The following is a 9,621-nucleotide window of genomic DNA, read 5'->3' as shown; positions in this document are numbered from 1 at the left end:
TGCAGTGAACCATGTCACTGGACTCCAGCCTGGGCGACAGAGTGAGACTTTGTCTCAAAAACAAAAAACAAAGAAAAAAAAAAAGAATACAGAGATTGAGAAGAAATGGTTAATAAACACACCAGCAGTCACTGTGTGCTCTGTGTTGTCCTGTGTGCCTCCTAAGCACATGCTGTTGAAATCTCCCAGCTCATTTCCTTCGACAATTTCAATAGTGCCTGTACCGCTTGTAGATTTTGAGCTAAGATTAGGTTTGTAGTCATCCAATTTGAGAATAACGTCTTCAGTGGGAAATTTGAAACAATGCTCTGGAAACCAAAAAATTCTACTTATCAAAATTTAAATCATATAATGTGAAGTCTAGCCTGGGAACTAAAGCTTACTTTGTGACTTATTCTTTTTGTTTATAAAACACAACCAAGAACAGTTTTCATTTTCAATGCAATGTTGCATTTTTAAAAATGACAGATCATGTTCTTAGAATTAAAAGGTCACTTAATCATGCTTCATCTTTTTTTTGTTTCTTTGGACAGAGTCACTCTGTCACCCAGGCTGGAGTGCAGTGGTGCGATCTCGGTTCACTGTAACCTCTGCCTCCTGGGTTCAAGCGATACTCCTACCTCAGCCTCCCGAGTAGCTGGGATTATAGGTGCACACCACCATGCCTGGCTAATTTTTTGTATTTTTAGTAGAGACAGCATTTCGCCATGTTGACCAGGCTGGTCTCGAACTCCTGACCTCAGGTGATCTGCCGACCTCGTCCTCCCAAAGTGCTGGGATTACAGGCGTGACCACCATGCCCAGCCCATGCTTTATCTTTTAATAAATCATTTATTAATATGTACTTCCATTAGTTTGCTAGAGCTGCCATAACAAAGTACTACAGACTGGGTGGCTTAAACAACAGAAATTTATTTTACCAGAGTTCTGGAGGCTGGAAGTCTACGATCAAGGTGTCAGCAGGGTTGGTTTATCCTGAGGCCTCTCCTTGGCTTGGAGATGGCTATCTTCTCCCTGTGTGTCCACATGCTTTCCGTCTGTGCATGTCTGTGTCCAAATTTCCCCGGCTTATATCATATTTGATAAGCGTCTGCTCATATGACCTCATTTTACCGTAACGACCTCTTTAAAATCCCCACCTCCAAATACATTCACATTCTGAGGTACAGGGGGTAAGGACTTCAACATATAAATTTTGAAGAGACACAAGTCGGTCCATGATATAATATTTACATAAAATATAGGATGTTGGGCTGGGCGCGGTGGCTCACGCCTGTAATCTAACACTTTCAGAGGCCGAGGCAGGTGGATCACCTGAGGTCTGGAGTTTGAGACCAGCCTGGTCGACATGGTGAAACCCCATCTCTACTAAAAATACAAAAAATTAGCCAGGTGTGGTAGAAGACACCTGTAATCCTAGCTACTCAGGAGCCACTCCAGCCTGGGCAACAAGAGTGAAACTGTCTCAAAAATAATAATATAGGGTGTTCATTACTGCAAGCACCTTTCTAAAAGTGGTTATGACAGCACAGAATTAAATAGACATAATTTCTTCACTACGTGGAGTTACTACCTCTGTTCCTATTTAAAAAAAAAAAAAAGCAAAGTTTCCAAACCAACACAAACTTTGAGACTTTGAAGTCTAATAAATACGAATACAATAACCTATGACAATAGCCAATGATTTCTAGTGATTACCACGCCTTATACATTGTGCTAAATTCTTATTTAATCCCTGTCATAACAACTCTATGATATAGATACAATTATTATTCCTGTTCTGTGAATGAATAAAGGCTTGGAAGTTAAGTGACCTGCTCCAAATCATAAGAAGGGTAGAGGCGGTGTTGAAAACCAGGCATCAGGCTCCAGAACCCAGACTAGTGACTGTTATGCTACACTGGACATTGTTCATATTCTGATGAGGCTAGAAATTTATGGACACCAGCAGGAGCCTTTTGTATTGAAGCCTCCTGGTGTCTAGAAAACAGGGATTCAGGTCAGGCTATGCTTTTTAATGCAAGGCGGAGTCACCATTCAGTAGCTTGGCATTGACACAGTGCCCCACAGGGTTAAATAAACTGGTAACCTACAGAAAGCTTGAGCTTGTCTTGCAGGAGGGCAGATAAAGAAACAGTTTGCTATAATCCCATCTGCTTACAAAGCTGGCTGAAGCAGTCTGGAACCAATATGGCTGACTAGAGTCTGCACAGCATAGACTTGGAGGCCAGATGAGTGACCTTTTTATTTTTTTTGAGACAGGGTCTCACTGTATCACCCAGGCTGGAGTGCAGTGGCGTGATCTCAGCTCACTGCAACCTCTGCCTCCCAAGTTCAAGCGATCCTTTTGCCTCAGCCTCCCACGTAGCTGGGATTACAGGCATGTGCCACCATGCCTGGCTAATTTTTGTACTTTTTTTTAATAGAGATGGGGTTTCACTATGTTGGCCAGGCTGGCCTCAAACTCCTGACCTCAAGTGACCCTCTCACCTCCACCTCCCAGAGTGCTGGGATTACAGGCATCGAGCCACCATGCCCGGCCGATGAATGACCTTTTGATGTCACAACCAGTTCCCTCCAAATTTGCACATGCGACCCATGAAGAAGCTTGAAGAGGCAACTGCACATACCCAGGGACTTTCCAAACTCTGCTTCCTTTCAGCCAATCATTGTCCAGCTCCAAAATTCCACCTGCAAGATCTTTCCCTTAAATCTAAGACTGTAAGTCTTGTATGGGGAGACAGATTTGAGCCTGACTCTCATCTCCTTGCTTGGCTGCCTGGCAATAATCCTTTCTCCCAACAAACATCTGGTACTTTGGTGTTTGGCTTTCTGTTGCATGGGCAAATGAACCCATTTCTATCCAGTGACAGTATTCTTTTCATGTCTGCCAAAAGGTGGTGTTTTCATGAGGTAGGAAAGAAACGTTTTGCTAGATCCATCTCTTACCTTGAATGTAAAACTTGGATACGATGAAATGCACAGTCATTCATTAGATTTTGACAAATGCATTTGCCTTGTAACCACAAAAGCCTACCAAGACATAGAATATTACCATCACCCTAGAAAATTGCCTCATGCAACCTTTCCAGTCAATCCCCACCTAGCCCAGAAAAGCAACAACAGTTCTGATTTTTTTCACTGTTGGTTTTAAATTTTACAAATTTATTTGCATTTATGTTAAGTTCTCCAGGAGCCTTTATGTCACTTGTTATATCACTATCAAACTCTTTCAAAGTGCTGTGGATGCTTAGGATCAAGGGAGAAGAACGGGGAGGGAAATTTGCATTTTAAAGTCTTTTTTTTTTTTTTAAGTCTATAGGGGCTGGTTATTCTGAGTATTAAACTAATTTTACACAGAATAAAAGAGTCACCCCCCAAGCAAATAATTAAAAAGAGTAGCCAACCAAGTCAGCTACAGTTAATTAACAGCAGTTTTCAAAAGACCACCAGACAGTGTAGACTCCAAGCAAGCACAGAAGCAGGCAGTTTTTCCTCCCTTGGGACTGCCAGAGGGCTCCTGTGCATCAGGACTAGCCTCTTACTCCCTCGTGCCCTGCGGTGGTCATGACAGCCCCTATCAGGTAGGAGGGGCAGGAGTCCTCATTTCTCATAAGGGAAAACTGGTTTAGGTGGCGTAAGTGGCAGCCTCCTGCTCACACAGCAAGTGATCCACACAGCAGCCTTTCTGTCTCTCTACGGCTGCTCTTTCAGACTAAGGTTTTAATGACTGATAGTAGCTTGCACCAGACATTCTCCTCTGGTAAATCCCAACACAGACGTGTGTCCAGGGAAAGTCCTGCCATTTACCTCTTGGAGTAGAGACCTGTCAACGTATACTTGCATTAAGCGCTTTGAGATAGAGATGTACGAATTTGGATAAATTGCTCTTCTCTGGGAAGGGATCAAAAGCATCTGGCTCAACTGCAGAGGCACTTGCTTTGTAATAGACATTCTGCTTTTTAATCCTTCCCTTTAGCTGAATGACTGAGGTCTTGACAGTGGGATTTCAAGGCAGCCCTTACGTAGAGAGGCAGCTTTTAGACACTTTGACCTTGAATTCCCATCACATGGTAACGTTGCCTACCTTGCAGAACCTTAAAGAGAGCTCTAAAGAGCTGTTGCCTGGGGCACCTGTTTAAACTGCTAGTGTTGGGGCCAATCTTTAGGAATACTGATTCCATGGGTAGAGTGATGCCTGTAAATCTGGATTTTAAATGAATATCCTAAGCTGTTGCTCTGTGCTTTAAGAAATTCTGGCCGGGCTCGGTGGCTCATGCCTGTAATCCCAGCACTTTAGGATAACAAGAAAAATGGAAACCTACAGAACAATATCCTTCATGAACATTGACACAAAAATTCTAATAAAATGTCGGCAAATTTAATTCAAAAATATATTAAAAAGATAATAAAACATAACCAAATAAGGTTTATCTTAGGAATCCTGAGATATATTAATATTATATTGCATATTATATTAATATTATGCATAGTATGCATAATATACTATTAATAATGTCAATTATTACTAATTGACTAACCATATTAACTAACAAAAATAACAATAATAACAAAAGCCACATCAGGCTGGGAGCAGTGGCTCACACCTATAACTCTAGCACTTTGGGAGGCCAAGGCAAGAGGATTGCTTGAGCCCAGGAGTTCGGGATCAGCCTGAGCAACATAGTAAGCCCTCATCCCTACAAAAAAAATAAATAAAAATTAAAAATGAATCAGGTGTGGTGGTGCACAACTGTAGTACCAGCTGCTTGGGAGGATGAGATGGGAGGATTGCTTGAGCCCCGGGGATCGAGGCTGCAGTGAGCTGTGATTGCACCACTGCACTCCAGTCTGGGTGGCAAAGTGAGATCCTGTCTCAAAAAAAGAAAAAAGAAAAAATTATATGATAATTGCAGTAAATGGAAATAGTTGACAAAATACAACATTCATGCCTGATAAAAACTCTCAGCAAATGAATAAGAGGGAATGTCTTCAACTTGATAAAGGGCATCTGCAAAAGTCCTATGTTGTTACTGTTGAAAGACTGAATACTTCCTGCTAACAGGAGGAAGAAGACAGGGATGTTTGCTCCCACCACTTTTATTTAACATTATGTGAGAGCTTCTTTCCAGGGCAATCAGGCAAGAAAAATAAATAAAAGACATCTAGACTGGAAAAGAACAAGTAAAACGATCTTTCTTTACACACATGAGCATTTGTCAGATCCTTTTATCAGAAAATTGGATTGGGTTTTCCATTAGAAATTGCATCAGAAAACCTGATTGACTCTGCAAAGAAATTACTAGAACCAGGAATTTGGCATTTTCTTAAACAGTTAAACATGTACCTACAGGAATTCCCAGCCATGCCAAGCCTAGATATTTAACCAAAAGAAAAGAAAAAATAAATCCATACAAAAATGTGTATACAGATGTTCACAGCAGCTTCATTTGTAATAGCCCAAAACAGAAAACCACCCAAATGCTCATCAATGGGCAAATGTATATTACAAAATTGTGATATATCCATATAATAAAATATTACTCAATATTAAAAAGAAAGGAATTATTGATATACACAACATGGATGAATCTCAAAATAATTGTTGGGTGATAAGCCAGACAAAAAGGAGCAAATATGATGTAATTCCATTTATATAAATTCTAGGCTGGGCACGGTGGCTCATGCCTGTAATCCCAGTACTTTTCAGGGCGTAAGCAGGTGGATCACCTAAGGTCGGGAGTTGGAGACCAGCCTGGCCAACATTAGTGAAACCCTGTCTCTACTAAAAACACAAAAATTATCCGGGCATGGTGCCATGTGCTTGTAATCCCAGCTACTCAGGAGGCTGAGGCAGGAGAATCGCTTGAACCCAGGAGGTGGAGGTTGCAGTGAGCTGAGATTGCACCACTGCACTCCTGCCTGGGTGACAAAGTGAGACTCTGTCTCAAAAAAAGATTCTAGAAAATACCAACTAATCTGTATTGACAGAAAGGACATCAGTGTTGGAGTGTTGGCTAGGGAATGAGGAATGAGTGGGAAAGGTCAAGAGGGAGGCATTGCCAAGGGGCCCAAGAAAACTTTGAGGGGGATGAAGATGTGTACTCTTTGAGATGATAGTTTTGCCAGTGTATACATATATCAAACTATATACTTTAAATATGTGCAGCTTATTGTCTGTCAGTTACACCCCAAGAAAGTTTCTTTTTAAAAAAAAGGCGGGGGAGTCGGGTGCAGTGGCTCAGGCCTGTAATCCCAGCACTCTGGGAGGCGGAGGCGGGTGGATCACCTGAGGTCAGGAGTTCGAGACTAGCCTGACCAATATGGTGAAACCCCATCACTACTAAAACTACAAAATTAGCTGGGCGTAGTGGCATGTGCCTGTAGTCTCAGCTACTCGGGAGGCTGAGACAGGAGAATTGGTTGAAATTGGGAGGCGGAGATTGCAGTGAGCCGAGATTGTACCACTGCACTCCAGCCTGGGCAACAGAGTGAGATTCAGTCTCAAAACAAAACAAACAAACAAACAGTCTGTTGCCAGTTTCCTAGGAATGCTCTGGGCTTCTTCTCTGCATTTTCCCACCCTCCCCCTCTACTCCCTGTCCCCTCCTCCCCATCTCCTCTCCACAAAAGGGAATACATCATACAGGCTGTTGTGCTCCTTACTTTGTCAGTCTCTGGTGTGTTTTAGGCTTATTCCATATCAGCACACAGGCTCTGCCTCATTCTTTTTGATGGCTGTGTAGTTCTGACCTCAGTGCTCTAAAGCCATGCATTTAAGTGATTTGTCCTCTGCTTGTTCAGCTCTGAAGTTTGTCATTACACAGGCTTAACCCTGTATCAGTTGGGAGCCACTTTTCTGTTCCACCCTCTTATTGTTAATATATGAGTCCAAGAGATTATGAGTTAATTGAGGGCAGGGATTCAAATATCCACAGCTGTATCTTCCACCAAAAAATAATGTTCTGCTCTGCAAATAGCGAATACAAAAAGCACAGCACAAAGTTTGCATCCAGCAGGCTTCAACCTAGCAGAATAAGTGAGAGGGACACAGCACCAATCAGTTCCTTTTTGGTTAGTGAGAAGGTGATGCCTTAGGGAAGAACCCTGCATACTTCGAAGGCTGCTCTAGGGTCTGTAATCACAGCCCTCTGCGTTTGGGTTCATTCACAAGGTATTTATCTTCTGGGATTTGCTCCACAACATCCTTCAGGAAGGGTTTTGAAGGTTGTGGAAAAATTGGTGTGTGCAGCCATCAACAGGGCAAGAAGCCCTGTGTGGTTATACAGGGCTGTTTTAAGAGTCAAGGCATGTTTGGGCTGGGGGTGGGGTGCACGGTCTTGTGTCAAGCATTTTCTGTAGCAGAGCTCAATCAGCGTCTACAAGGCAGGGCTGGGCCACTCCTGCCTCTGAGCCTGTCTTCCGTAATGGGTGCCTTTGTAACGAGCCAGCCTGTCCCCGGACCCAGGCAGAGCGACAGAACAGCTACTCATTCATGAAGAACACTGGCTGTCTCCATAACAACCACGGTTAACATGACTCTGTCGAACTACGGGCGTGGCCCTTGGGTCTCCTGGCCTGGCTACCAACATGCCTGTGGCTTCTCACTGGGCCCCGTGAGTGCTGGCAGGGCTGTGAAGCAGGTGTGATTCATGGGTCAGCTCCCCGCTGGGACTGTGACCCTGAAGCTAACAAACCTAAGGGCAAGGCTGGGCCCAGCAGCTTTCTGAGTCTCTTCTGAAGTGGCTTTGAAGTCGATACTGTGTGTCTATGTAAGATCTAGCCTGAAGAAAGGTGCTTTGTTCAGTTGCTGACTTATTTTATTGGTGGTAAGCTTTAGATATCATTTAGTTTTTATGTTTGCTTGTTTTGTTACAGATTAAGTAGCTGTCATAAGAAAAAGGACTGTTTAGTTACTATCTGGAGTCTTGTTCTGTCTGATACCACTAGGTACATGTTCAATTTAGAGATAAGAGCCTTGAAAGTTATAGATTGCAAACAGTTTTTTCCCTGAAAACAAAACTGATATATTTATGTACATTGATAAATACATAGATAGACTGATAATCAGTATATGCATATTTGGCAATATGCCTCTCAATAATCATCACATTATTCATAATATTTATAAATTCATAAATATAAACGCACATTACAGCAACTTATTAACAATGTTCTATAAGCCAGAAAAGCGCCATGAATACAAAATAAATTATTATAGTTCCTGAACAGTACTTTTACCTGCTAAATATTTTGTGGCCTTCAACAACTCAGCCAGACAGTCAAAAGGAGAGCAGCTTAGCAGAAGATTTTGGTCTAGCCGAGGATTCAGATCACTGAAGAACTTAAGTTTAGGCTGTTAAACAAAATTATGGGAGCCCGCTATTTTGGACTGAACTCCTGTACTAGGCCCTAGCAGACCAGACCAAACCAAAATGGAATCATTCATGCTAAATACCTCATCATCAAATAGAAGCTTTAAGGAAGCAGACAGATCCAACACAGACTAGTTTTTCTTGAGAACAGGAGATTCCAGTCTATCTGTGTCAGTGCAATAAGGAAGTCCTCTGCTTTTTTACACAAAAAGTAACCTGATGTTAGCCAATCTGCCTTTAAAATTTTTTTTCCCCTATTTCCTTGTTCCCATCTTACAAAACCCACTGTTCTGCTGCCTTCCAGCAGGAACCCTCATGCTCTTTTGTGGAATGGAAGCTGCCCTGATTCGTGAATCGCAAATAAAAGCCAGTTAGATCTATAAGTATATTTGTTGGAATTTTGTCTTTTGACAAGACCAACTGGACCTTCCCTTTCTTGGTTAAAATCTGTGAGACTCTTCTTCCTTGGTCACACTGGACAATTGGCTTGTTAGAGGTGCAGTCAGGGGAACCCGGGAGAGACTCGCCCTGCAAAGAAGACAAAGGCCACGGCGCCGATGGTGGTGGTGCAGGTATCCTGAGATGGCCAGAGCTCAAAGAAGTTCATATCAAGGGGTGACAAGCCACAGTGAATTTACGGAATTTTTGTTTCGATGTTTATGGAAATGTATGTGTGCACTTACGCCGTGTTATGGACTGAATTGTGTCCTCCCAAAATGCGTATGTTGAAACTCTAACCTCTAAAGTGACAGCATTTGGAGGTAGGGCCTTTGAGGAAGTAATTAAGGTTAAAGAGGTTACAAGAGTGGGGCCCTGGTGATGAGATTTGTGCCCCTGTAAGAAGAGACACCAGCCCTCACTATCTCTCCCCGTCCCTCTCTCTTTCTGTCTGTCTTTCTGCTGTGTAAGGACACACAAAGAAGGCAGCCGCCTGCAAGCCAGGAAGAGAGCCCTCACCAGGGACCAAAATGGCCAGTGCCTTGATTTCGGACATCTGCCTCCAGGAGAGTAAGAAATAAATTTCTGTTTCTTAAGCCACCTAATCTGTGGTATTTTGTTATGGCCATCTTAGCTGACTCAGACACCCAGGATCACTTATTTAGTTGTTCATTAATTTATTGATTCATTGAAGAAATTCAACAACTCTCTATTGAGTGCTTTATGTACCAGGCACTGTTTTTGGAGGTCAGGATGCATCAGTGACAGAAAACAAAAAGATTCCTACATTGTAAGCTTACCTGTAGGG

At 42.6% G+C, this 9,621-nt stretch overlaps 1 long non-coding RNA gene across 1 annotated transcript; it reads left to right on the top strand.

Annotated features, from left to right (window-relative positions):
* The first annotated feature begins 7,606 nt into the window (after positions 1-7,606).
* LOC129478327 (uncharacterized) lies at positions 7,607-9,382 on the top strand. The gene is made up of 3 exons (XR_008656400.2): positions 7,607-7,829; positions 8,683-8,990; positions 9,285-9,382. It is a non-coding gene; the product is annotated as an uncharacterized lncRNA (long non-coding RNA).
* The last annotated feature ends 239 nt before the right edge of the window (positions 9,383-9,621 follow it).

The sequence above is a fragment of the Symphalangus syndactylus genome, chromosome 3 (genome assembly GCF_028878055.3).
Source record: "Symphalangus syndactylus isolate Jambi chromosome 3, NHGRI_mSymSyn1-v2.1_pri, whole genome shotgun sequence".
Taxonomy (NCBI): domain Eukaryota; kingdom Metazoa; phylum Chordata; class Mammalia; order Primates; family Hylobatidae; genus Symphalangus; species Symphalangus syndactylus.
The sequence above is the reverse complement of the archived record's forward strand: the minus strand, read 5'-3'. Positions and strand labels throughout refer to the sequence as shown.